We start from the raw sequence: 8,713 nt of genomic DNA, 5'->3' as shown, positions 1-8,713 counted from the left end.
CAAAATCTGTGCACCCACCTCTTCATGGTCCCAGAGTGGTACCAGCAGCAGTCTGCTGCAGCTTTTGCTCTTGCATGGTTCTTTCTGTTTTCATGCATTTTTGCTTCTGCTCCTCCCTCCTTTCACCATTCCACTTGATCTTGAAGCCATCAACCATGCAGTGAAGGAGGAAAGTTTGATTCAACTGGCTACTGGAGAGATCCCAGACCAAAAAAAATGATCCACAGCAATGAGGTCTGATACTGGGTGACTGATGATCCTGAATGCCCTAAATCTTTTACCTCCTCCCCACTGAAAGAAAAATAGGTAGATAGGAACATAATATAGGTCCTGATACCACCAAGCAGTGCTTGGAGGGGTGTCAAAGATGTCTCAGTGATCTCCCCATCATTGCCACCACCTTGTCAGCCAGTCTGACTGGAGCATTAGTCCTGGCAGAGCCTGCAGAGCAGGAGGGTGCTGGAGCCTTCCTCCCCCTCTGCAGCATCACTCCCTGCTCAGGGAGTTGCCAAGGCCAGGGAGGGAGCTGGATCTCCCCAGCTGGTCAGAGCCAGGCCCAGGAGCAGAGATAGCTCTTCATGTTGTGTTGTAGATGTGCGGAAATAATGCTGCTGGAGCACTGGGTTATCAGCTATCTGAAGGCAACGCACAGCAGAACAGCAGGCATGCTTCCACAGCCACCCCAGTGACTTGTAGTAGCCTGAGAGGCTCAGCAAAGCTGCAGTCCCCCTTTCCTCTGCTCCATCCCTCCTGATTCTCTGCAGGATTAGAGAGAGCTAAATCCTATTCCTACCTGAAAGTGAGAGCTTACACTGCAACTAACTTCAAATGCAGTGACAGAAATCACCCTTCTCTAATCCTTCTTCTCTGAGAGGGACTGAGTCTCCTTTCAGCAGGGAGCCTGCAGTCTGCCTGCCTCTGCCTTGCCTAACCCTCTGCTTTAACATGCTTCATGCTCTATTTTCATTCCTTTTCCTCTTCACATCCTAGAAGTTTCTGCAGCTGTCATGACTTTTAAAATATTCCTACCTGCCTTTAAATGGGCCTCATTCCCACTTGAACTGTTTAAACTTTCAGTAGTGACCTGTTATGCCAAGCCTATTAACATCACACAGTGGCAGAACTAAAGAGATCGTCCTCTGCTCAGCACATCATCATGAGACCCTCTGGGCTCAAGAGGGTGATGAGCAATTGAGACTCATGCTCAGAGAGATGCAGTCCTGACACACTGGGTGCTAAAAATAAGTATACAGTTGTAGCTGGTTATCTGAGCACTGTGGGGGTAAGAGCCTTTCCCTGTCACATTAGTGGGTTGTGTTGTCCCTCTGTGGTCCGTGGGGATAAGGTCATGGTGGTCAAAAGCAGGGAAATCTCTCCTGGTAAGGCAATTTGCAGTGTATTCCCAGTTACCTCCAGTGAAAATGAAAGTGTCCCAAGAGGGCACAGCCTTGCCTAACTGATTAATTACCGTGTGGGGATGTGTTTCAGGCAGCTTCATATATTGTACAACAGGAGGTTTCATATAGCATTGAAGCTAAATCAGTGACTAAAATCCTACTGTCAGAGTCTGCAAAGAGCCAGCTGCCATGTCCATATGCACAATCGTGGTGGTATTGCCTTTCAGTGTCCGAAAGGACGCACAACTTTTGGCCATGGATGTCAGGACACAAGGTCACATAAATCTGAGTGGCACAAGGAAAGCCCATCAGCTGAGCCAGACCACTTCAATAAACCTACAGTTCCCAACATTTACTATGCTGGGACAAAGCAGCCATAACTGCTCCATTTAAACTGACTTTGAAAGGCTCCTATTTAAATCCAGGCAGACACCGCTGAAGCCAACACAAGTGGCAAAAAGGCATGTGGGTGCCTGGCATTTTCCCATGTGGTGCTCCAGTTGCCCACTCAGAATATGTGAAACCCAATGTTCCATTTACCAGAAATGGTCTGGAAGGGCTGAATTGCCTGTGACTATTTGTGGAAAAGGCCTCTCAACCCAAAGCATTGGCCCAAAACCCAGCACACAGAAATCCACTTGCCCTGAAGTGGGGTGCGCTAGCCACAGTGCTAACGAACACAACCGGCAGAGTTGCCTCTCACTATGCTAAACAGCCAGTGAGCACAGACATTCTACTTTCTGTACTCGGGGAGGCACAGGAGAAAGGTGTGATACCTCTCATGCTGAGAAGGATCCTGTATGCCCCCTTGCTCAGAGAGCACTTGCAGGGAGCAGAGCTTGGTGGTGGGGAGCTGCTGCATTAGCCCTCATTTCAGAGACTGGACTAGATCCCAAAACCAGTTCCTGCCTTGAGGTTTGCAGAACAATAGTCCTTTCAATTAGCGGTTAAAACCAGTATCTTTGAAAATTCTGGTTATTTCTGGTTTTCAATTGGCATGGATAATAGTTTGTTACCCTTTTTCTTATAAGCTGGTTTTAGAGTAAGCATTTTCGTCTTACTAAGCTCTTTTTAATTAAATACTTTGTTCTTACTGAACTGATGCTCAAGCTTGTCTGAAACTAGTTGGATTTCTATACAGTTATTAATATGCCTAAGTAAGTATTGCAAACAAAGGGAAGATGTGTAAAGGTACTTCCAAACAGGAGAATTGACTGGGATCTGCTTCCACATTCAATCTTCAGCTGCTGCAGCACAAAAACTAAACTTCCCCATAAAACTGAAACACAAGAATCTAATGTTGTTTATGAGATTGTTCTCAAAAGAAAGGAAGTGATGACCAAAGTTAAAGGAAGCACAGGTTCTCCCTCTTATCCCAGCAGGACACAACTCAGACATGAGGAGAAAGAAAGGATCACTGCTGAACTTTAAAGCCTAAAAATAACTAAGTCAGAGAAAGGTCCAGAAATCTTTTGGTCCTTAGCTCAAACCTTGTAGTAAGAAAGAGCAAAATTAAAGGGCAGTAGGTACTAGACAAACCCTGTCAAGCACAGTTGGAGCAAAGAGTCAGAGGTATTCCTGCTGCCAGTGCTGGGAGGAGCAGGATTTTCAGCCTCCCCAAGGTGGCCATGCTTGCAGGGACAAGGACATGAGTGGTGCCTGGGAGAGGGAGAGCACTGGGCTCTCTCCTGCACTAGGCTCTGCCTTCTCCCTTTGCACCGCAGCCCTGGGCAGAAGCAAGTCCCAGTAACACCCTGGATGCTGATGTTCGGGAGTGCCACATACCCACGTGTCTGCAGTGGTAGCTGATGCCTTGGCAGCCAGTTGACTCTTAAAAATAGCCTGGAGGGGAAGGGAGAGGCAGGTGCTCTCTGGTTTTCACTCTGGTCCTTCAACTGCAGGCTCAGGAGAGGCTGTCTCAGCCTGTCTAGTGAAGAGCAGGCTATCAAGAGTAGATCCAGGGTTTTGTGCCATAGAAGTAAGTCAAATGAAGGTAAAGTAATTGATGAGATTCACAGATGAGCCTGGGCTGAAGCAAGTTCATTTTATTTAATGAAAATGGGAAGAAAAGGAAGGTGGGCTTTAAGATACTTGATAACATTCTTTTCTGTTCCTGTGAGGCTCTTGTCTGTGAAAGTGCCATTTGCCAGGAGCAGTGGTGTGAAGAAAGGCACAGAAAAACTTTCAGGGCCATTCACTGCAATGCCATAGATCTCACAGACCAGAAGGAAACCTGTGTACAGGAGAGCCTGTAACTATTAACAGCTAAAGGTAAATGTGCAGGAGAAAACTACTGGGTAAAGAGCTTCTCATGAGATGAGCAACCTCAGGCAGTAGGCTGGGAAGGTAAGTGTTCCACCAGCTGGGAAGTGCAAGGTCCTGGCCTCTGGTCTCTGAGCAATGCTTGGACCCCCATCAGCAAACATCCCAGTGCCTGTGTGTCCCGGTGACACATACCCACTGCTCTCTAGAAGCCCTTTTCTAAATACTTAACCTCCTTAGCCAAGAAAATAACCAGGGAAGAAGTCATATTTCTGAGCAGCCCAGCTTGGGATCTGTCCCCAAGCTTCTGGCACCTAATGCCTCTATGTTGGAAGGAGTAGCCTATGCTGGCCTAGGCAGCAGACAAGACAGCAGTATCCCTGTAGAAGATTACTTTAGTGTTTTCAAAGCCATTAAGCTTTGTTTGAACTCAGCCAATACCAGACTTTAATGGGACCAAAACTGCATCCTGCTGGTGACGGCAACTGAACTATAAATGGTTTTACTGCACCTTGAAAAGTTCAAAATAATGTGTGAACATAAGGTCTTGTTATTAAAAACAATCTGGTCCATATTTCTTCCACAGAGCCAGTTTTTTTTTCCCAAAGGTATTTAGACCTCAGTTTGTTATTACCACAAGACAGGAAAGCTTAACGGTATTTACAATAAACTTCCCTGGTCCACTTACAGCCGTCCTGGCTGTAGCCTCCTTGTATAGACAACGTAATTTAAATTAGAGAGAAGAGATAAACATGAGTTTGGTTTTCTTCTGAAATGCTGTGTGCATTTCAAGCAACTTTTAAGAGCACTTTCACTGCTAGCTTTTAAGAGAAACTTTATCAGAGATTAAAGGATTAGAATCTAAAAAGAGTTCCTAGACAAGCCTGAAAATTTATAAAAAAGGAAGAAACATGTTGGAAGGAGAAGAAAAGATCTATTGGGAACACGGCAATGACTGTTTCTAAAAACTGTAGAAGAGATCAATGTTCTCCACAGCCTGATAAGATGCTTGTTGCTTTATTCACTATGATTTGAGAAACGGAAACCATCCAAAATGAATTTCATCTGGCTGGATCAAATGGGCTCCGCAGGAAAGTTCTGTTTTCAGTCGCTTAAGGGCAGGGATTACACCGTGTGTTGTCCCAGCAGATCCTCTTGCATAAACCCTGACTGCCTTACAGCGGGAAAGCCTGGTCACCCCAGCAGGCACTCTGCCCAAGGGGCACGGTGCACTTGTAAAAGAGCATAATAATGAGCGATTACAGTATCATGATATGGAGATCTTGATAGCTGAATCTAATTTATTGATGAGATCAGATTAGAAGCTTAGGGCCTGCCTAGGTGAAGGAGGGTTTTTTAGCTAATGAAACTCCAGGTAAATTCTGCAAGTGTTTCAGGAAACCTTCAGGCAAATCTGACTCTGCTTCTGGCACTACACTTCTCCCTCTGGACTCTGTTTATCAAAGTACGTAAGTTACATAAATATATACCCAAAGCTAAGCAGGTAGGTGATGATAGCTCTGAAAATTAATAGGGTTTTTTTCCTTTTCTGAGGCATCAGTCTTGTGTGTGCCCAGGATAGATGGTGTCCTGTATGTGCAGGAGCTGAGCTCTGAAGAGGTGTGAGAAGCACAGATGCTCTTGGACAGTGCAGCCAGGGAGTCTGCATCAAGAGGACTTCACTAGAGTAAGCCTGTGAACCGCATGGTTAAAACATTCTTCTGGTACCTTCTGCTTTCAGATGTCTTCTGCTGACATCTGAGTGGAGAAGAAAGCATCCAGTGAGTATGAAGGAAACTTTCAAACAGGAAAGAAGAACATCATCCAGCTGCATCCTCCACAGTCTACATGTTGGTGGCCTTTCATTCATGCACCATCCAAAACATGTGACAGTAACAGCACTTAATTCCTCTTGGCCAGTTTCAAGGCAGGAGCAAGCATATCTGGATGGTCCCTGATGAAGACTTGTCTAACCTGCTCTTTATCATCAGTGGAAGAGGTTCAGGAGTCCCTCAGGCCACTCCTTCCACTGCTTCACCACTCTATGGTTAGAAATATTCTTCTACTATCTCTTTGTGTCTGCTTCAATGAACTGTGTTTTGTCCTGTGCTACTGGACAGACAGAGCTGCTTTCTGTCCTCCCTACCACACTCCGAAACTGCTGCCCATTCCTCTCCCCTCAGTCCTCTCTTTTCCAGAGTAACTTGTCTAACATTCCTCCTGACTCAAATTCCTTAAACCTCTGTCACAGCTGCCCATCCTGGACAGTAGCCAATCATTCTTAACCTGGATTTAGCACAAAAGCCCAAGAATCATCATCAAAGAGCAGAGCAAAATCACAGCCTGTGATGTTCTTACTGATACAACCCAAAATACATTCTATGCAATATAAACTCATGCTTGGGGATGTTTTTTTGTTTTTTCTTTTGGGGGGAGGAGGGCTGTTTTGCTGCCTCCTTTGGATTTGCACATTTTATCCATGCTTCCCAAATTCAACATTTTACTGCATTTGGCTTTGTTGGTTGTGCTTTTCCCCGACTTACAGATTCTGCTCTGAGTCCTACTGCTCTCTCAAGTAGGTTTCCAAGCTTCACTCCAGCAGCTTCATCCCTCCACAAATGCAAATGCATCCTCTACTCCACTATCTGAACTTGAAATGAAAACGAAATTGACTAAAATCTCCACAATCTTTTGTAAAGAAAAATTCATTAGAGGGTGAACTATTGACAACTGGCCTTTGGGTGCTGTATGTCAAGCAGTTTAGCACCTAGCTGGTTATGATTTAATCTCTTTCACATTCTCTTTGCTTGTATAAAAGAATGTCACCTGTCCATGACAACAGCATTTCTGAAGTCATGATGTAACATGTCAGCTGCTTCTCCCTGTTTACAGGATCTTGTCAAAGGAAGGGGTCAGGCTGGACTTGTGTGACTTGGTTTTGAAATATCTACTTTTGATATATTTGCATTTTATCCTGCTGGTGCTTATAAAGTTGTGAATAACTCATGCAAAACCCTTCCAGGTACCAAAGTGAGTCTGACTGGTCTGTCTTCATGCACGTCATTCTCCGTTTCCTGCTGTTGTTTGCTCTTCTCCAGTTTGCTGTGATCTCCCCTTCCACCCTCGTTGCACACTCAAAGATAATAGCTAATGGTCCAAGGAGTGCTTCATCTGGTCCCTCAGGGTGAGTGTCATATGTTCGACCCAGCTTATCTCATTTCTCTAATTTATGCCTTATATTTAAAACATTTAACCGATCTAAACATTTCAACACAGAGAAAATTACAGGGAAACATGAAATAATGGTTATTATGCCTTCATTTATCAGTCTGCTGACTCAGGAGAAGTAATGGATCTTTTATGTCCCATTACTTTCAAATAGAGATAAACATTAGATTTATTATGTCTAATGATAATAGTACGCTTATAACCCTGTTTTGAAAATAATGCTTTTGTACAAAAGAATACCAGGTTTGAATTTCCTCTTTATATAGCTGTGACACCTTCAAAGGCTATTCTTTATCTTTTATAAAGCAAAAATATTCTGTATTTTTGCTTTTAAATCCAACCAGGGTTTTTTACCCAGTGGCAATGGAAGTTCATAATTTTGTTTCTTTCTCAAATCAATCAAACTGTTGCCAAGGAAATAATTCTAGATGGATATGGGTCAAGAGAAAATCTCTCACAGAAGATTGCTACTTGTAAAACACATAAATTATAATAATTTAATCAAAAGCATAAACTAGTCAATCTAAAAACCTATGCAAGTATAATAATTCAATTCAAATGCCTGATCTTTCTCTCCTGTGCATATCTTCTACACTATTGTTAAAAATTCATTACTAATTAATCTCTAATATGGTTTTCCAGGACACAGACCAGTTGGCAACTAAAAGTATTCTACAAAGGAGATGAGAAAGGATTGCAGTTTGATAAGATAAAGAGCGTTGTTCTTCCATTTGCTTGTCACTTTGATATAAATGTGATTTCTCCTGGATATAGAATCTTTTATCTTTCCCCTTTCTGCTCTGCTCTACTGCTGTGGGAAGGTTTGCAATACTTAATCTGTGCCTAGGTGTAGTTCCACATCCTTTGGGAGCATTTTGTCTCCTGGACCCTGGGCCCAAGTTCAGTGAATAAAACCCAAGAATTTTTGGAGAGAAAATTTTACGTTTTGGTTTTTTTGGTTTTTTTTTGCAGTTAGAAGTGGTTGTAGATACTAGCTGGATTATGAACTAGTTTACTATTGAAACTGTGGTTTGTGTTAAAGTAAGGAAATCCCATATTAATAACATCAAGGAAAGACCTGATTCCTCTGGGGGTAAACCTAATGCATCCCAGAAATTCCAATTACTTTACTTTTGTTCTTATTAGCTCTCCTATGAACACTTGTGGTATATCTGCCACACCTATGCCTGTGAGCTGTATTAACAGAGATTTACCCCAGGCCGTCTCCTGAGAGGTCACATTGACCTTCTCATTGTCCATCTATCTATTCTCTGCATAATGTTTTTCCTGGGCCCAGATACATTTTTGTCTCAGAGCTATCCAGTGCCCTTCACCCAGGGCTGTCCAAGGTGTTACGTTTGAAAATAAACTGCAATAAGAGATGATTGGCAAAAATTCTTCCCATTTCAAAGACAACTGAAACAAGATGGATTTGTTGAGTGATTTGCTACTCGCTATCGATCCCACTTGTCGTGGTTTAAACCCAGTCAGGTAACTTGTTCACTCACTCCCAGTGAGTGGTGCCGAGCTGACAACAATCGAGGTCCGTGTCGTCCCCCCCCACCGGGGTTCTCCCCCACTCCCGGAGGAACAGGGAGGAGGATCAAAAAAATGCAACTCCCACGGGTTGAGACAAGAACAGTCCAGCAACCAATGTACACAAATCACCACCGCTACTATCAACTACAACAATGATAAGGGAAAATAACAAGGGAAGAGAATATGATACCACCGGCCAAGAAAACGAGTTCCACCCGGAAGCCCGTGTCCTTCCGGGGAACTCCCAGTCACCCCCCACCCCGGCCATGACGTGCTGTGGTATGGAA

The 8,713-nt window shown here is 43.8% G+C and overlaps 1 long non-coding RNA gene across 1 annotated transcript; it reads left to right on the top strand.

Moving 5' to 3' along the window:
* Positions 1-1,342: 1,342 nt before the first annotated feature.
* On the top strand, positions 1,343-8,312 carry LOC133273463 (uncharacterized). Its single transcript, XR_009744821.1, has 3 exons — positions 1,343-3,375; positions 6,682-6,843; positions 7,530-8,312. It is a non-coding gene; the product is annotated as an uncharacterized LOC133273463 (long non-coding RNA).
* Positions 8,313-8,713: the final 401 nt, after the last annotated feature.

Source organism: Pezoporus flaviventris, unplaced genomic scaffold (assembly GCF_033815535.1).
Source record: "Pezoporus flaviventris isolate CSIRO_AGI_PZ_B2104156 unplaced genomic scaffold, CSIRO_AGI_Pfla_v1 ptg000031l, whole genome shotgun sequence".
NCBI classification, from domain to species: domain Eukaryota; kingdom Metazoa; phylum Chordata; class Aves; order Psittaciformes; family Psittacidae; genus Pezoporus; species Pezoporus flaviventris.
The sequence above is the reverse complement of the archived record's forward strand: the minus strand, read 5'-3'. Positions and strand labels throughout refer to the sequence as shown.